The sequence below is a fragment of the Onychostruthus taczanowskii genome, unplaced genomic scaffold (genome assembly GCF_017590055.1).
Source record: "Onychostruthus taczanowskii isolate IOZ18803 unplaced genomic scaffold, ASM1759005v1 scaffold5, whole genome shotgun sequence".
In the NCBI taxonomy this organism is placed as follows: domain Eukaryota; kingdom Metazoa; phylum Chordata; class Aves; order Passeriformes; family Passeridae; genus Onychostruthus; species Onychostruthus taczanowskii.
This window is the reverse complement of record NW_024502568.1, coordinates 2,119,497-2,135,598: the sequence shown is the minus strand read 5'-3', so window position 1 is coordinate 2,135,598 and position 16,102 is coordinate 2,119,497. Positions and strand designations below refer to the sequence as shown.

General features: G+C 42.6%; 1 protein-coding gene across 6 annotated transcripts in view; it reads right to left on the bottom strand.

Moving 5' to 3' along the window:
* Window positions 1-16,102, bottom strand: part of CUNH10orf71 (chromosome unknown C10orf71 homolog) — a 47,588-nt gene that overhangs the window by 11,099 nt on the left and 20,387 nt on the right. Inside the window, exons 1-2 of one of the 6 annotated variants that reach the window (XM_041415678.1) lie at window positions 10,341-10,764; window positions 4,370-4,660 (exon numbers count right to left, since the gene is read on the bottom strand). The exons of 2 other annotated variants lie outside the window; for them this stretch is intronic. The gene's annotated coding sequence lies outside the window, so the exon portion shown is untranslated. Of the gene's footprint in view, window positions 1-2,403; window positions 2,502-3,018; window positions 4,339-4,369; window positions 4,661-10,340; window positions 10,765-16,102 lie in introns of those variants that run through there. 3 more of the 6 variants (XM_041415680.1, XM_041415677.1, XM_041415679.1) reach the window with 3 other exon arrangements.

Sequence of the window (16,102 nt, the reverse complement as noted above, 5' to 3'; positions counted from 1 at the left end):
TTTGTTCATTTGTTCACTCCCATTTTACAACCATTTTAGGGCTGATTTACAGGATTTCTTACAAAAAGAGACAGCTGTCCATCCCAGAGTGACAATAACCAAATACCTGTTGGGTTTGATAGCTTGGGGAGTGCAGTCAGGCTCCTAGCAAACAAGTGTCACAATCTCCAGCACACTCTGGTAGCCCCAGCAAAGACTGGCAGCTGAGTGAGCAATGATTTCCTGGCATTCTGCCCTTTGCAAAGGCTGGGTGATGACTCCAGGCTAAAAAGAAGAATTCTTACCAGCTGTGCCACCCTTTCAGAGGGACTGAGAGGAAAATATATGCCCCCACTCCACCTGTATATGGCTTTCTACTGTCAACAAATACAGATGTCAATCTGGTAGACTTGGGACTAAAGAAGCTGAGGTGTGAAAGTCCTTAGTTTTCAGTTCCTGTGGTAAAGGAGATGAAAGGTGGGCACCTGGCATGGTATAAGGCAGTAAACAAAATCTCTTTTTACTTCCATGCATGAACCAGAGGCTGGAGATGCTAAAGGAAAGCTCAGCCATGGTGAACATGAATTGTTGCCATCCTTCTGCTGTGGAAACCCCCAAGGCTCAGGCCAGTTTGCCTAATCTTTGCAAGAATATATTGATTTCCTACAAGGAGAACTGTCTGGCCCTGAGGTAATGCAGATAGCACAGTCTTCTCAAAGGAAACTTTTGAGTCAGCTGGTGATATTCAAAACCTACTGGCAAAAGTGTTAATCACCCACTGTGATTGTGTCCTGCACCTCACCTGAGGAACACCAGTTGTGTGTTTAGGGATAAGCCTGTACTAATCACAGCTTTCTGTTGTCTAGGATGTGTGGGTAAAAAAGGTTAAACTAAAGGAAAAGCAAGCAAACAACAAACAGTGTTACATCTGGTTACAGCCAGATGTAAAAGGTATCCTCGCTCCAGAGATGTGTAGTCAGTTCTCTATTTGCTCAGAGGTTAAATTACAATTTTACTGCTTCTGTGGTAATCTTAACTGTGCAAAGCCTGCACAGACATGGGAGATGGTGATTAAGTTCTGTCTCCCTCATTAACGGGGCTGCTGAGTACATTCCAGTGGCACAATGTTTATCAGTACTTAGTGGTGGTGGAGCCTGAACTAGGAGGAATCTTGGCTTTCAGACCTCATGGACGGAGATCTGGAGAAATATATTGTCCCTTGTAAACTGAGAACTTTTGCTGAAAAGTGAGTAGAGTAACTATAAGCATGGAGATCATGATGTAATCTCAGCAATTATTTTCCTAGATGGAGTCACAGTTACAAAAACAACTCGGCGCCACTGATGAAGAATAGTGACTGCCACTGTCTCTGAAACCCTTGTGACAATCCCTGTCTTGCCTGGGCATAATACGGGTGCTTGTAAAGTGTAATGTTTCAGGCTGGAAAAACTGTATCTGCACCAAGTGTTCAAGGTGCAGACCAGGACTAGATGGAAACACCAGCGTTGTACTGCTGTAGTTATTCCTTGTATAAATATGATAACAATTTCTTAGGCAAAGAAGCTGTTTCTGACTGGTTTAATAACCTGGTGAAGTCCCATTTCTTTACCTTTTTGGGCAAATATGGCCACTAACAAGCAAGGTGCAGCATTTGAGCTTAGGTCAGGATTCAACTAGTTCAAACACTTAAGGATGTCTGAATTTAGTCTATGTTATAGAAAAAGTAAGGCAATGCTGGGCATCTGAAACCACTTGGAAATGCTGAGAAACATGTAAGGTGTTAGCAGTAGGCATCATCTGATATGAGCTACTGAAAAAGTTTGCATGAAAAGAGCTTTCAAGCAGTTCAATCCAGAAACCAACTTCCCCTCTCTTTTAAATAGGAGGCTTTTTTCAGTGTCTCTCTTAAGTGCCTAGCAAGTTGTGATGAGGAGGTTAAATTACAGATACTATTCCTGGCCTGGCACAGACTGAATGTCAGCCTTTTTTTTCACTAGACAGGAGCTGGGTAAACCAGCAAACTTGGCTGGAGCGTATGACATCACCGCTGCTGCAATATATAAAGGGCCAGTTGGTTCCCCCACCTCCCTGGGCTGGTATTTGGCTGAAGGGTTATGCCATGAGACATCACAGTGGCATTTTGGCAGCGCCCTCTGGGAGTTGCATAGCAGTCTGAAGTCAGCAGCACTGCATTACCTATGAGAATGAGAAGAGAAGGAAAGATTTTTTTTTTTTTCAATCTTTGTGAGCTGGTTTCTTCATCTGGCACTCTCTCTGTAGCATCCATCCATGGCTCCAGCTCAAAACTCAGAGCCCTGTGGTGACTGCTGGCTGGCGTTTATTCAGCGGCATGCTCTACTTCCACACATGCTGCTTTAAGTTTCCAGGGACTCATAATGACAATGAATAGTTAATGCTCCTTACCATGGGAAATAGGAGAATCCCTAATGAACTGATGACTGTCTTGCATAGGTTCATATTTGTTCATGGCACACACAGGACTTCATAATAAGATGAGAGCTCTGGATGGAAAAAGGTCTCTTCAGCTTTGTGTCATCAAGCTGAGGCAGCGCTCCCAGCCGATGGCAGCTTCTCCCTAGCCCGTGGGGCTGGCTCAGTGAGGTCTCTTGGATATTGCTGGAAAATCCTGCGTGGCAGCAGTGATCAGCACATGAATGAGTACGGAGTGTGCTGCTGCTGGTCAATGATCACAGCACTGATGGATTCATTGCTCATTTAGGAAAACAAACAAAAAGGTGTCAGGGAATTAACATGTGGACCCGGGGAGGATCACAACACCCTCAATGAGCAGGGGAGCTGCCTCCAAGAGAGGCAGTAATGCTCAAGCCACGTTTCCCTGAACTGTCAAGAAAGGCAATTTCTAAATTGAGAGGGACATAAAACTAAATCTATTGGCACAAGCTTCTGTTTCCCTCGTCCAGCAAGATCACTTTCACCAATTCTTTGTAGTCACAAAACCAAAGTGAATTCTCTTGCTTGGGGAAAGGGGAACAGCTTTACTCAAACACAAATACCCACCACAGCAGATGGAAGATGAAGAAGTGGATCTCTCCAGCTGAAGGTGAAAATCCCAAAGACTGGCAGAAATGACTAGCATAGAACAAGGTCTTTGATCATGCTGTGGAAAGCAAGGCAAAGAAACTGTGTGTCTGAACCGAACCAGTGCAGGAAACTGGGTCCGTTCCCCTTGAGGGTTTTGCCTGGCAATTATGTCTTGAACGGCTTGTTCTGGGCCAGAGAAGAGGAGAGACTGTTCTTGACTTTGGGCCAGCTTCTGTTCTCAGTTACACTGGTATAAATCTAGAGTCATTTTACAGACGTCAGTAGAATAACTGAGAACAGAATTGGTGACTGAATACATCTACTTCCTCAGCCAATACTGGTGCACTGTCCAGAAGCTACATATGCAACTGTAACCACAGTAAAGTGAAATTCATCTGCGAAGAGCCAAACCTCACCCCCACGAGGTATTCAGACCAGCATGCAAAGGAAAGGGGTTAGAACCAATGCCACATTGTTATGCCACCAAATAGTGCCCTCTGGACAATTCTGATTTTCTAACCTGTATTGCTCATCACTGAAAATAGTACATTTGGGATAAAATAATGTTGCTCTTTTCTGCAATATTCACTAGAATACATAGACCTAAGAGGGGTAGGGCAGGCATGGTGTAGTTCCAGACTGCACCAGCAGAGCTGACTGCCAGACTGAATTGTCATCATGTGGACAATATTAATTTTTGGAAATATGTTTGTGTGTGTGTTAAGGGAAGTTGTTCTCATTTAGACAGCTTTTGAAATTTCACATGGAATAAAGATTCTGAAGAGAAATGAAATTGGGAATTTCAAAATTTCATTTAGAATTAAAAACCTTTTTTAAAATTTTTAGATTATTTCACCATTTTCAGTGAAAAAAGGATGTGAGAAATAACATGTATATATATACTATAATAGCTATAATAGTTATGTTATTAGTGTCCTTAAATCAAAGAGGGTGTATGCTATTTAACATTAACTGAAATCTTTCATTTTATTTTCGATGTCAAAAAATACTCTGATGGTACTGCAACAGAGAGTGTGATCTTGTTTTGAAATTTCCCTAAGTAAATATTTTAAATTATAAAGCCCATAAATTTTGAATTATCTTTCTAGGGGAAATGTCATTAAAATGAATATGATTGTGTTTTTATTTGTTTAATCAAACCTCTTCTCATTTTTTTTTCTGAAAAAAAGAACTGAAGTCTTTTTCTTCTAGTGATCTCTACTGAAGCTACTTAATTTGTTCCAATGGAAGCTGGAACCAGGGAATCATCAGTTCAAGGAAGGTCAGTGTAGGCTGGTGGAAGTACGAACACAAGGAAGAAATGTACCTGGTTAATGACTGTGTGTTCTGTATCCTGCTGAGTCCTTTCCTCAAAGGAGGTGAACCTCTTGCAGCCCCAGCTGAAATGCTTGCCTTTCCAGCTCAGACCACAAAGCTTCAAACACTGGAAGATGAAGACCTCACATGAAGAAAAATGGGAGGAACAGAGACTGCAAGTGTCTCTACCTTTCCCTTTCTGGTTCAGTGGCAAAGACCCAACAGTTATTTCCAGACGGTCTCCGGACTGCCTTTCCCAATGTCCTCCAAATGCCCCATCCTGCCACCAGGCCTGTTACGTCTGGAAGAAGGAGATGTCTCTCAGAAAGTGTTGTGTCTGGACTGAGGCTTTCTTGCAACTGCTGCTCATCCTTTCCATCTCCTGATTCACTGCCTTTGAAGAGCCAGTATCATGCAGACGTGACAGGGGAAGCCAAAGGCACAGAGCACATGACTGACACAAGCCAAGGGCAGGTACAGCACCTGACAAACAGCATGAGTCTATGAGAGACACAAGGCAGAAGGGATGGTGCTCCTCCTACGACCTGCAGTCGGCACAGACAAGTGACATTTAAGCAACTGAACCCAAACAGTGGGTTTCTTGGCATTAAATGTCTGCCTGGAAAAGGCCACTGTCTGTAACTAGGTCAGTCACTGTACACCAAGATATTTATACAGCTCCCCAGCAATATGGTACATGAACACCTCGTGGCTATTTATCTTTGCAAACTCTCCCACTGCGAGCAGGATCTGTGTCCCATCTCCAGGTCAGCAGCTAAGGCCCAGCTTCGACTGGCTGTTTTGCCCAAGATGAAAGAGGGCATTTGTGGCAGGGCAGGGAACCAAATCTGTGTTTTCTGAATTGCACAAGAAGAGCTTAACCTTTCTCAGGTAAGGCAAAAATGTGCCTTTTCACTGCCCTTAACTCATGGTACTTAATCACTGTGAGCCCACACCACCTCCCTTGTAACTGAGTATGGTGCTGCAGCTTGGCATTACATTGTATAGTGAAATTCAACCAGGTTTGGAGGAGACTGACTGCAAAGATCTCTGCTTCATCTCAGGTGCTTGATACCTATATCTTGCTAAGATTGTTAAAACTCAAGGCTTCCTCACTAGCTGGTGGTGACAGCTGACATTACAATGGTACGGCACCCTCACTGAGCACTGGAAGGATTTTGGCTGATGAGACAGGTATTCATCTCTTTCCATTCTCAAGAAGAGTTAGATGATGAAAGCTTCTGAGTTTTCTCTTCCTGAATAGGAGAAAGGAGTTTTCCCACAGCAGAGGGAAAGCTATGAAGCATCACAGCATTGCAATGGCTAGAGGTGGAAGATGACAAAGGGGGAAGGGAAATAAAATATTTTAAAAAATAATCAAAATATATAATTTTATAATTATGTACTTATAATTTTATAATATATTTTAAAAATATGGTCAAGAAAACAAATATAATGTTTTGGATGCCTTGTAATCAGGAGAACACCAGACAGTCCCAGTCCCTGTCATGGGAAAATTGTAACCATATCAGAAAGTATGCTAGACACAAATGGGAGACAGGTGTATTCTCCTCTGTGACCTACACGAGGAAATCTGCAGCTAGCAACAAGCCACGCCTCACTTCTCTTTCCAGGCTGGGGAACCTGAAACCATCCCCCACTTACACTGCCTTCTGCTCATCAGCCCCAACACACTGATACCATCAGCATTGTCAAGTTTACACTTAAACCATATAAGCTTCTTGACAAGGAGAGTCTGACCCACACCCACTGCACAGGATATAATCTCAGGAAATAACAGGCTTGCAGAAAAAAAGGATTATTCTTTGAGAACTGGTAGTCTCATCTGCTATTTTTCTTTATAATTTCTGGATATTTTCAAGATTTGGACAAAGACTTTGCCGAATCTGTTTTCATTTAATAAGATAATTTAAAATGTTTGTACATGCTAGGTTCAAAATTGTTCCAACTTCTAAGCAGTTTTCTCCCCACTGAATTCCACAGGATTTACAGACAGGCAATATACCAAAATACCACAGACAAAAAGATGCAGGTATCAGAGGTGAGGGAGAAGGTGGAGTTTTCAAAATTCTGGCTCAGGTTGCAGGAACAGAGCTATTTCTCACTTACACCCTGCTGTAGCTTTCAAATGCAGCCAAAAGAGCTCTGCTCCTGAGCACGCAGTGTGGCAGGGAGGGTGATACTCCATGCATGCCAGAGCACATGACCCACGCACACAGCCATCCTTTCACATAACATCTCTCCTCCAATGACAAACTGCTCCTCAACCATTTGTGATTACAACAGAGCCATTCCAGTTGAAGGACAAAAGCTGTCATTTGCCTTCTCCCTGCTATCTGGAGCGTGGCCATGGGACAGCTACACACCTATGGGAGGCCTCGGGGAGGGCAGGGGAGAACCCCCTCACCCTTGTCCCAGGTATCTCTGGAGGCCATACTACATTCCTCCTTTCGAGGAGCAAAAGCCAGGAGAAAAATCCTACCCTGAACAAGATGACAGCTCCTTCCAGCTCCCTCTTTCTGCATTGTGCACAGGAGTTGTTTTGGTTTTGCCCTGGGAAATGCAGACTCCCTATTCAGAGACTGATTAATTTTTATGATTTAATGGTGTGTCCCCAAGCCAATCCTTCAACCTTTCACAGTTAATGCGCTTGCTTAGGTGTTTCTTGTGATTATTCTGTAAAGGATATATGCAAAAGACAGAAAAGGAAGCATCAAGAATTTTAAGGAGAATCCACACTTGTTCCCCAAGAGATAGACTCTGATGACTCTAGTAGAGTCTGTCCCTCAGCAACTTCAGTGATGCTGTCAGCATGGGGCTTCCCTAGATGCTCTGAAGAAGCCTGCAGACAAACAATAGCATCAGCCTAGTCAGCCTAGTGCTGTCACCAGCTACTTCTCTTTCCCATCCCTTCTCTATTCTCCATATACCACAGAAGTGGCAACTCTAGCTACTTGTCTGTGGCTTCATTCAATTCACAAGCCTGGTCAAAGACTAATTTCTCAGTTTTGGAGAGACAGACCAAGTCCTAATATCACTACTTCAAAGCAGATCAGTCAAAATAGAGCCTCAGTGAACAATATATTGATAAGGGGTGCTGCTCCACTGCTCCAGCACAAACCCTGACACAGCCTGCAGGAGTCAGTTCCCTCTGAGTATGATATTTTTTTCTGTGCCAGCATCCTGGGTAGTCCTGGGCACTTATCCCAATTTCTGCACAATGAAGCTCTGTGCTTTGAAATATGCAAAGGATAGAGACAGGGACACATGAAATACACCTCAGCAAAACAAAAGCCACCAGCAGAGTGCAAAATTTTACATGGGTCTATAGTGAGGTAGATAGGTAAGCCAAGCTGGCCTTGAGGTATGACAGCTTATGTCTGATCTAGGTGAAGCTGACAGACAGAGGCACATCTGAGATTGAGGATCTGCAGGAGCTGCAAATTGCCAGAGACTGCTGTTTGCTGACTTTGCATGTTAAGGTGTAGTCAAATGTTAACCACATACATTTCTTTGAGAGATTCTTACAAAAAATTGCAAGTGGAAAGTATGAATTAGGTGGTCTTTATGTACCCCACTGTCATAGGCTTCTCACAGTCCCCAAAACAGCCTTTGACACAGTGTGTAGGTAACAGGGAAAGCATCCTGGAAACTAATGGGATGTGGCTATGTGAGAGGCTGAAAATAAAGATGCATCCCTATTTGACCTTGGCTCATAAGAAGATGGGTCTGAATGCTAACAGATGATTTAGATTAATCATTACTAGCTACTGCCTTCTTGTATATCATTATTTGCAAGCACAGGTGATAGATGATAAAGAAATCTAGAACTATAATTAAATATCTGCTTTCTATTCCTGTCCAAAGAGGATCATTTGGCAGGGAAACCCAAGGGAAACCTTACTTCTAGGTAAGAGTTGTCCTCTTACAGCTTCAATGCTGCCTTAATTTCTCTGAGACTGCTAAAGGACAGGGGTCTTGGTGGCAGTCTCTTCCACCACACACACTTGCCATAAAACCTGGCAAGCAGCAAGAGAGTCATAACACACCAAGGTCAACACACACATACACAAATATACATATGTAATATATACCTATACATACACACACAAATTCAGATATGTGTAAGTAATCACTGATCCATCCAAAAGCATATGCAGGCTTGATTAAAGAGGAACAACCTTATCTCAAGGGTAAAGTTCCCCTCTGAGTGAAGACATGCAGCTCCCACTGTGGTCCTTTCCCCACACACCTGTCAGCTGGCTCACAGACAGCTGATCCCAAAATGCAACACAACCTCAAGCAATGCACAGTTACCTCTAAGAGCAGTGAACTCACCCTCTGCTCCGAGCAGCCAAAGCTCCGTGTGACCTGGCACCCCAGCGGCAGGCAGGCCTGCAGCTAAAAACCACTTGCAGAATTTGCCTCTGCCAGCAATTTTCCCTGTGTGTAACTCAGCTGGACTAAAGAAAGACTGGTACAGACGAGTGGAATTTTCTCTCAGCATGGCTCATAGGGTTAGTTGACTTTGTTTCTGGTCTTGGAGGGATTAACAGTTTTGTGGACCTTTTCCACAGCTCTGGTAATGCAAGTACAGCTAAGACAAGCATTTCAGAGAAGTAGGTAGGAATAAGAGGCTAGAGAGCAAAATTGCTGTGTGCTTTTGGCTTGCAGTGCAGGGATGCAATTACACCTGCAAACCTCCACCCAGCTGCGGCCCTCAAGTTACAGCTGTTTTGGTAACTAAGCTGAGAATGTGTACATAAATACCTTCCTAATGACAAGCGTGGAAGATGGAGAATTGGAGCTGGGGCTCCAGTGTACTGGCAATCTTTTACGACTTCGTGTTTGTCACAGACCTCATCCTTAAGCATTTAACTGAGGACACTTGCTTTTTAAGTGGTCAGTTCTTTGAAGAAGTGGAGGAAGAGAGCCACAGACTTTAATCCTGACCAGAAAGCTTATTTGTCCTTCTTATCTCTTCTCCCTTCTCCTTCTTCCCTGCCTCCCTCCCAGAAACAGCAGAGGACTAGAGAGGGACCCCCTAGCTGGTACTGTACAAATCCAGTGTGAACCAGTCACTCTGCTCTGCTGCTGTAAAACTTTTCCCTATTCAGATTCAATCAGATTACCAGTTTACAAGTTATTTTAAAAAGCATAAGCAGTTTGGCTTCTCAAGCTCAGTTTTAATTATTTCTGTTCTTTTTTTGTTACTGAGTTCTGCAGCTAGACTAATAAAATGCAGTTCCTTAGGATAGCAGACTAAGAAGTTCTGCAACAACTGGAGCAAGAAAAACCTGTGCCATTTAAGAAATCTTCCCAATTAAAAGTGGATACAAGTCATAGTCGCAGTCATTTATAGTGGCCTCTTGGCACTGCATAGGTATTTGAACTCTCTTACTTTTTCAGGTTCTCTAACATAGTAATTAATTTTTATAAAATAATTAAATTATTCGATTCCTATTTGTTCCAAAAAAAAGAAACTTCCAACAGCCTTCCAAACCCTATAGAAATCACTAAAATTTTAAAAAGTAGCTTATCTGTAGGCAGTTATCACTTGAAAAATAAAAACAATATATATTTCCTTAAAGTTGTTTACAGCACAATGCACAAAAATTAAATGGAGCTTCATATAAATTTAATATTCTTTTAAACAGATTACACCCCTTTGCAAAATAATTACATGTCATAAACAGTATTCACTGCAAGAAAATCTATGTGTATGTCTCTTTCCACACACAAACTTTCAGAGACAATCCTGCATTTCTCTGAGAAAAAAAAAAAAAAAAAAAAAAGCTGGACAAAAGGAAAGGACTGAAGAAAAGATTTAAATTATGTTTGATTTCTCATATCTGATCAATCACATTACTGATCTGTGAGTGCACATACATTCACACACTCAGAAACCACCATTTTAAACCATTTCCCTGTTTTAAAACACCCAGATGCTTCCCCCTTACCTTCTGTGCTCCAGCTTCCTGATAGGGACAATGCAGGGCTGTGCTTTCTTCCCTTAAGTCAAAGCCCCAGCACATTTTAGAGCAGCCTGCTTGCTATTAGCAGTTCCCATTACTTATGTGTGTCGGACTCTTCCTCGGAACATGGTTATTTTAATAAAAACAATGACTGAAAAATAAACAAAAACAATAAAAGTGGAGGAGCTAACCCTTGAATCCTCGCAGACCTGCCCAGCCAGGTGAAGTGAAATGAGCCAGGAATCCGAAGTTAGTAAAATGTATTTAAATAGTTATAAGGCAAGGGGAAACCAAGCGGAGATCATGGTGGGGAAGAGGCAAACATACGTATTGGAATAACCACGCGGTGTCGAGTAACAGACAGATGAAACAAACAGTCATCAGCTATTTTTACATCCACATTGGCCATTAGTAATTCTTCAGAGATAACTAATACAGACAGCAATGCTGGGCCATGGGCTCGCTGCTGCCAGTGACTCAAACCCTAGGGCACTGCAGTTTTGTACCTACAGGTGGGAGGCAAAGTGTTTATTAGGGTCACCACTAAAAATACTGCGTACATATGCACACGAGTAACACATTGCTGTCCTGTGGGTGCTTTTTCATAAATAGCTCATTTCATCATCAAGGCTGGACACATGTAGCCAGTGTTCTTGGACTTCTTGGAGTAAGGACCTCTTCCACTGTCCCTCCAAAGCAAACAAGATCAGCCATCCTGCTGGAAGGCACATGCCAGCATTGGGTTTCATTTGGCACACTGCAATAGGATGTTGAATAATGGGAGAAATATGCCATGAAGTCAACAAGCTACACTTCTGTACTGCAGATCTGAACAATGGATGGCACCCTGTGCCATGCTGAGTGCACACAGCTCTTACTGGAGTCATGGGACCCTCCTGGGGTTCAGCATCATGTTGGACTTGAACCACAGCCTACAGCAAAATGAAGAGCAGGATCTCCTGTGATTACTACCCAACTCCTGCTTCCATAGCAGAGCAGGACTCCACATGAGCCCAGTGGTCATTTACACAGTAAAAAGACCTGCTAATTACATTGCTATAGCACCAGCAAGTTTCTGCAGCCTGAGAATCTCCAAGCACCAGGACACTTGTGATGAACTAACTGTCCCTGAGATCCAAGAGTAGCCCAGGCTTACCCCTCTTCAGAGGGACAGTGACCTGCCTTCTCCAAAGCTACCTTCAGCTTTGAGTTCCCCACCTGAGGAAGGTGCATTTTTCACCTTAAATTCCAGCAGGAAGATTTTGCAAAGATGACTCTCCTGAAGTCCTAGTCAGGGCTTTTTGTGCTCAAGTATTTCTAACTCATCCCAAACTGGACGCTGGTCTTGCCAAACATCAGGACACTTCTAAGTGCTAAGTTCTGGCCTGGAACTACAGAGGTCCAGCAGCTCCCCATGCTCTGCACCTGTAACAGCACTTATGCACAGAGGTCTGGTGTATCAGTCACGGCACCTGTGGACTGAGACATAGGAGAGAACTAGTGCACACTGAAAAAAAGGCTTGGGATTACAAGAGACAATGGAAAAAGTAGTTTTCAGGCAAAACTGTGGGCAAAACTGTCTATATGTGTGTCTGTCTCTCCCACAGATTTCTAAAGAGGGGAGGAATGTATTTCTGGAATACTTGTGCTAAAAATAAACCCATCTCTGCTGTCTATGAAGAGAGGCAGGTATAGCCCTGCTTTCTGTAAGCCCTGAACTTGTGAACTGCTGAGAGGCTCAATCACAGCTAGAAAGATCCCTATGGAAATGGTAACTGCTAATGCAGGAAGGTTGGCTGATTGCTTGGAAAATCCAAAACAGGCCTCTCACATGAAAGCAACTGGGGTTAACAATATTTATTAGGATAAATGTGATTCACATACTTCAGCTTTGAAAGGACTCAAATCTTGGGATAGGCATTAAGCTTATTGAAATACTGTGGTAGTAAATATTTGCTAATTCAGTGTTCAGATGAGACTCTGGGATCAGATGGGCTGTCATTAAAATAAAACCACTTCTGGGAAAAATTACTGAATAACACACAGGAAACACAACCCAGTGGCACTTAGCTGTTGTTATCCCATTCCCAGGAAATTTAAAAACCAGAAATTCCTGCTGCTTTCTTTCAGTGAGTGTCAAGCAATAACAGATCACACTGAACTTTTTCAGACAGCAGTTTGGACTGAAATTTTAAACTTGTATGAAAACAGTATGCAATTTGCACAAATATGTCAGTGGAAAATGTATGTATGTTTGTATGCATAATGAACTCCATCTTTCACACACACACTTGAAACTTTGTATGCTTGGCAATGTTGAGAATTCTGACAAGAGAGCCTCATGCAAGAGCAGTAGCTTTCAGCCTTTTCTGATTTGTATCCCATCACAATGCTTTCTCTTGGGAAATAAATGGGGTTCTGCCCTACTGACAGAGAGAGGTTTTTTCCTTTGTTACCTTAGCTGCAAATCCCAGAGAAGCAGTATGCAGATCCCAAGGGGTCAATGCACCAATCACATCCAAAAAGTCCCTGGTACATGGAAACCAAAGAGTGGAACTGATTATAAACAGAAATGAAAACATCACCCTGGACTAGGAAAACTCAAGCATCAAACTGTTTTGGTTGTAGAAATTAAATGTTTTATAATTCTCAAGGCATTAACAAGCAAGGGGTCTGTTTAGGAACCCATGAGAGCAATAGGACTATATTGAATTTTCAGTTGTTTGCTTACAGCACTTTTTGTCCAGCAGAGCAACACAGGTTCAGTTCTTACCTGTCAGCCACAGATTGAATGATTTATTGACTATTATCACAGTGAGTGGAATAACTTGATATCTGGGCACTGGACAAGGAGTGTAGGTGAGTGTACAACATTGGCTGGACAGAGCAGCCTCTGGGTCACGAAACAAAACTTTTTTGCTGAACAAAAGCAGTGAAGCAGTGAAATACTGATACAGGTATTTTCTCTCCCAAGGGGGAACAAGATCAAGGGTGCATTTTCTGCTCAGCTCCCCCTCCTAGCCAGCACAGACTGTGCTGCACGTGGCATCCGGGGAAATGGCAAGTCATATTCCTCTCTGTCTGTGCCCAGCCCTTTACACATCCTGGTTTGAACCAGATTCTGTCCTGACAAACCCAGCTGAGAAGATGTATGTGGGGACATAAAGATCCCCAGTACCTGAGAACCATTGGCAGTCCTACGGCCTCCTTCCTTGGGGACATTTTTCCACCTTTCTGGAAGAGCTGCTTATGCCTTCATGCTGAATTTGTGCAATGAGACAGATGGAGGACTCATCCCCAGCGTCTCTCCAGGCCTACTCCTTAGAGCTCAAACCTTGCCAGAAGATAAAGTTCATTGGTCCCAGCTCTAGAGACTCCTAGAATTCTGACAAGGAGAGAACTTTTTAAAGCCATTGCATAATTTTCCCATTTGTCCTTATTGAAGTTTTGAATGAAGCCTAGCAAAGTAAAAAGTCTCTGCAAAAGGAAGCTTTGGAAGAAATCTGAAAAGGATTCAAGAAAAAGAAATATTTCCTTAATTTCATCTCTCATAATTTTATAATATGGTGTTTAATAAAATAAAATGTCAAAATTATTTTCATCCTCCCCTCAGAAAGTAGTACAAATTATTCTTTCCTAAAAAAATAGCTATGTTTCTTCTCTGAAATCAGATTTCTTATGAAACCAACAAACTTTCTAACATTTTGACTCTGACTGCATTTACAATCACTGGCAGACATTGGTTCCACCATCTTTTTGTCCATCTGTGACTAAGACCTTGAATGCAATTTAAAAAAAAATTCTGATCTCCTGATCTCCTGTCCCTGCTGCTGAGCCATCAATAGCACCAGACTCAGCTGACTCAGAAAGAACTTGTCTGGATTCCAGCCTGGAACACTCATCCTAAAACTCTGTGAAGTGCCCGACCATGGCACCAGCCTGGGGCTCAGCATCTCTCTTTTGGCTTTTGGGGACAGAATGTAGCCTAGAAGGACTCTGAAAACACAGCCTCAGGGACACTTTTGGCAAGGATGCCAGTCACAACCTCATCCTGCATATTTCCCCCAAATCAAACTGGCATTTCAGTCAGGAGCAGTCACATTTTACCAGTACCACAGCCACCTCACTACAGTGATCACACCTGAGGAACCCCAGAAAGATGTATTTACATAACTGCTTGAATATTAAACACTCTGCCAAGAGTGGAAGACAAATGTGGCAATAAAGATACTAACTACAGAGAATGTTAAACAGCAGAAGAGGGCTAAATTATTCTACAAATAAAGATTAAACCTGCAAAGCACTCTTCTACCTAAGCCATTTTCCAAAGTGTTTGCACTACCTAAAATAGCCAAAAAACATGCTAAATACCTATCTGCCTTCTGGGCATTGATTTTTCTTGGAAATCTTTCCCTTCTCATCAGGATATGCCAGCAAAAGCTGACAGCACCTTGCAATTTGCAGGAGAGGCTCAGCCTGTGCCAGGACATGCAATAAACCAGTCTTTGTTAAACTAAAGTTTAAGAAATGAGCACACTTGTGGCATATCAGATGTGGGAAAAAATACCAGTAAATAGTCGGAGTGATCTAAAATTAGTTCTCATTAAAAACATTATGTAGAAGCCAGCGACATTTAGAGATGCTCGGCCAAATGCATTAGGTAATTTATAAACATAGCTATAATCCATCTAATTTAAGAAAAGGTTGGAAGAATGTGGGGTCACTGGCCTAGTGTAAATATTTCCCATTTACAAATTGCAAAGGAAAAACCAGAGACCACAGGCTAATTAAAATAGCTGGCCAAACAATGATGGGAACCTTAAGGGGCTATTTTTAGGGGATCGTATGAGAGCCCAGGCAGCCAAAAGTCCAGTCAATCCAGAGGTGCCACATGGCTGCTCTCAGTCCTTTGCACTCCCTCACCCCACCACAGACAAGGTGAACCAGACAGTATGATATTTGTTTCAGCCCCACACACCTCCATCCAGATTTCATGCAGTATTTTGCACTTCACACAACACATTGGATGATTTCCCATGGAAGTTTCCACAGAATCACCATCCTTATCCTGTCCCAGGTTCCTACACAGCTGAGAAATGGGGTTTGGGCAGTGAGGGCAGGATTGACTCCCCCCAGGTGCTGGGAAATGACAAGAGGAAGTTGTGGTGTGCTGCACTAGAAGAGGAAGTTGTGTTATGCTGCAGTTCAGCTGGTACTGCAGAGGTACTGCAGTACAAATGCGTGTTTATCTCTGGGAGAAGAGAAGTGAAGAGAGGTGAAGAAAGAAAAGATAAAACATCAAAACTTGTTATAGTCTAATGAGTTGCCTGAATTACATGGGTTTTCATTTTCCGGTTTGTAGAATACACTTTCCGTGGGCCAAGAACAAGAAAGAGTGAAGAACAGCAGGGGAAAATAATTTTATGGTACAATTTTATTTGTCAGAATTCAATGAAGCATCAAAACATGCCTGCATGATCTCAAAAACTCGAGTACTGCAAAATGGGTTCAGAAGATATTGGGGTGCAAAATATCTCCCTGCGTGATTTTGTACTGGAGTACCAGTGGACAGTGAAGGGGAGGCCAGCTGGTTTAGGAGAAAGATGTGAATCAGACAGGGAAGAAATTTAAATTTGCACTTCCTCCTTCTCAAACCAACTATCTTCCTAGTTCAGAATGCTTCTCAGGAAAGGATTATTGGAAACCACAAAGGTTTTGAAAAAAATTCAATTTTTGCATGTCTTGAC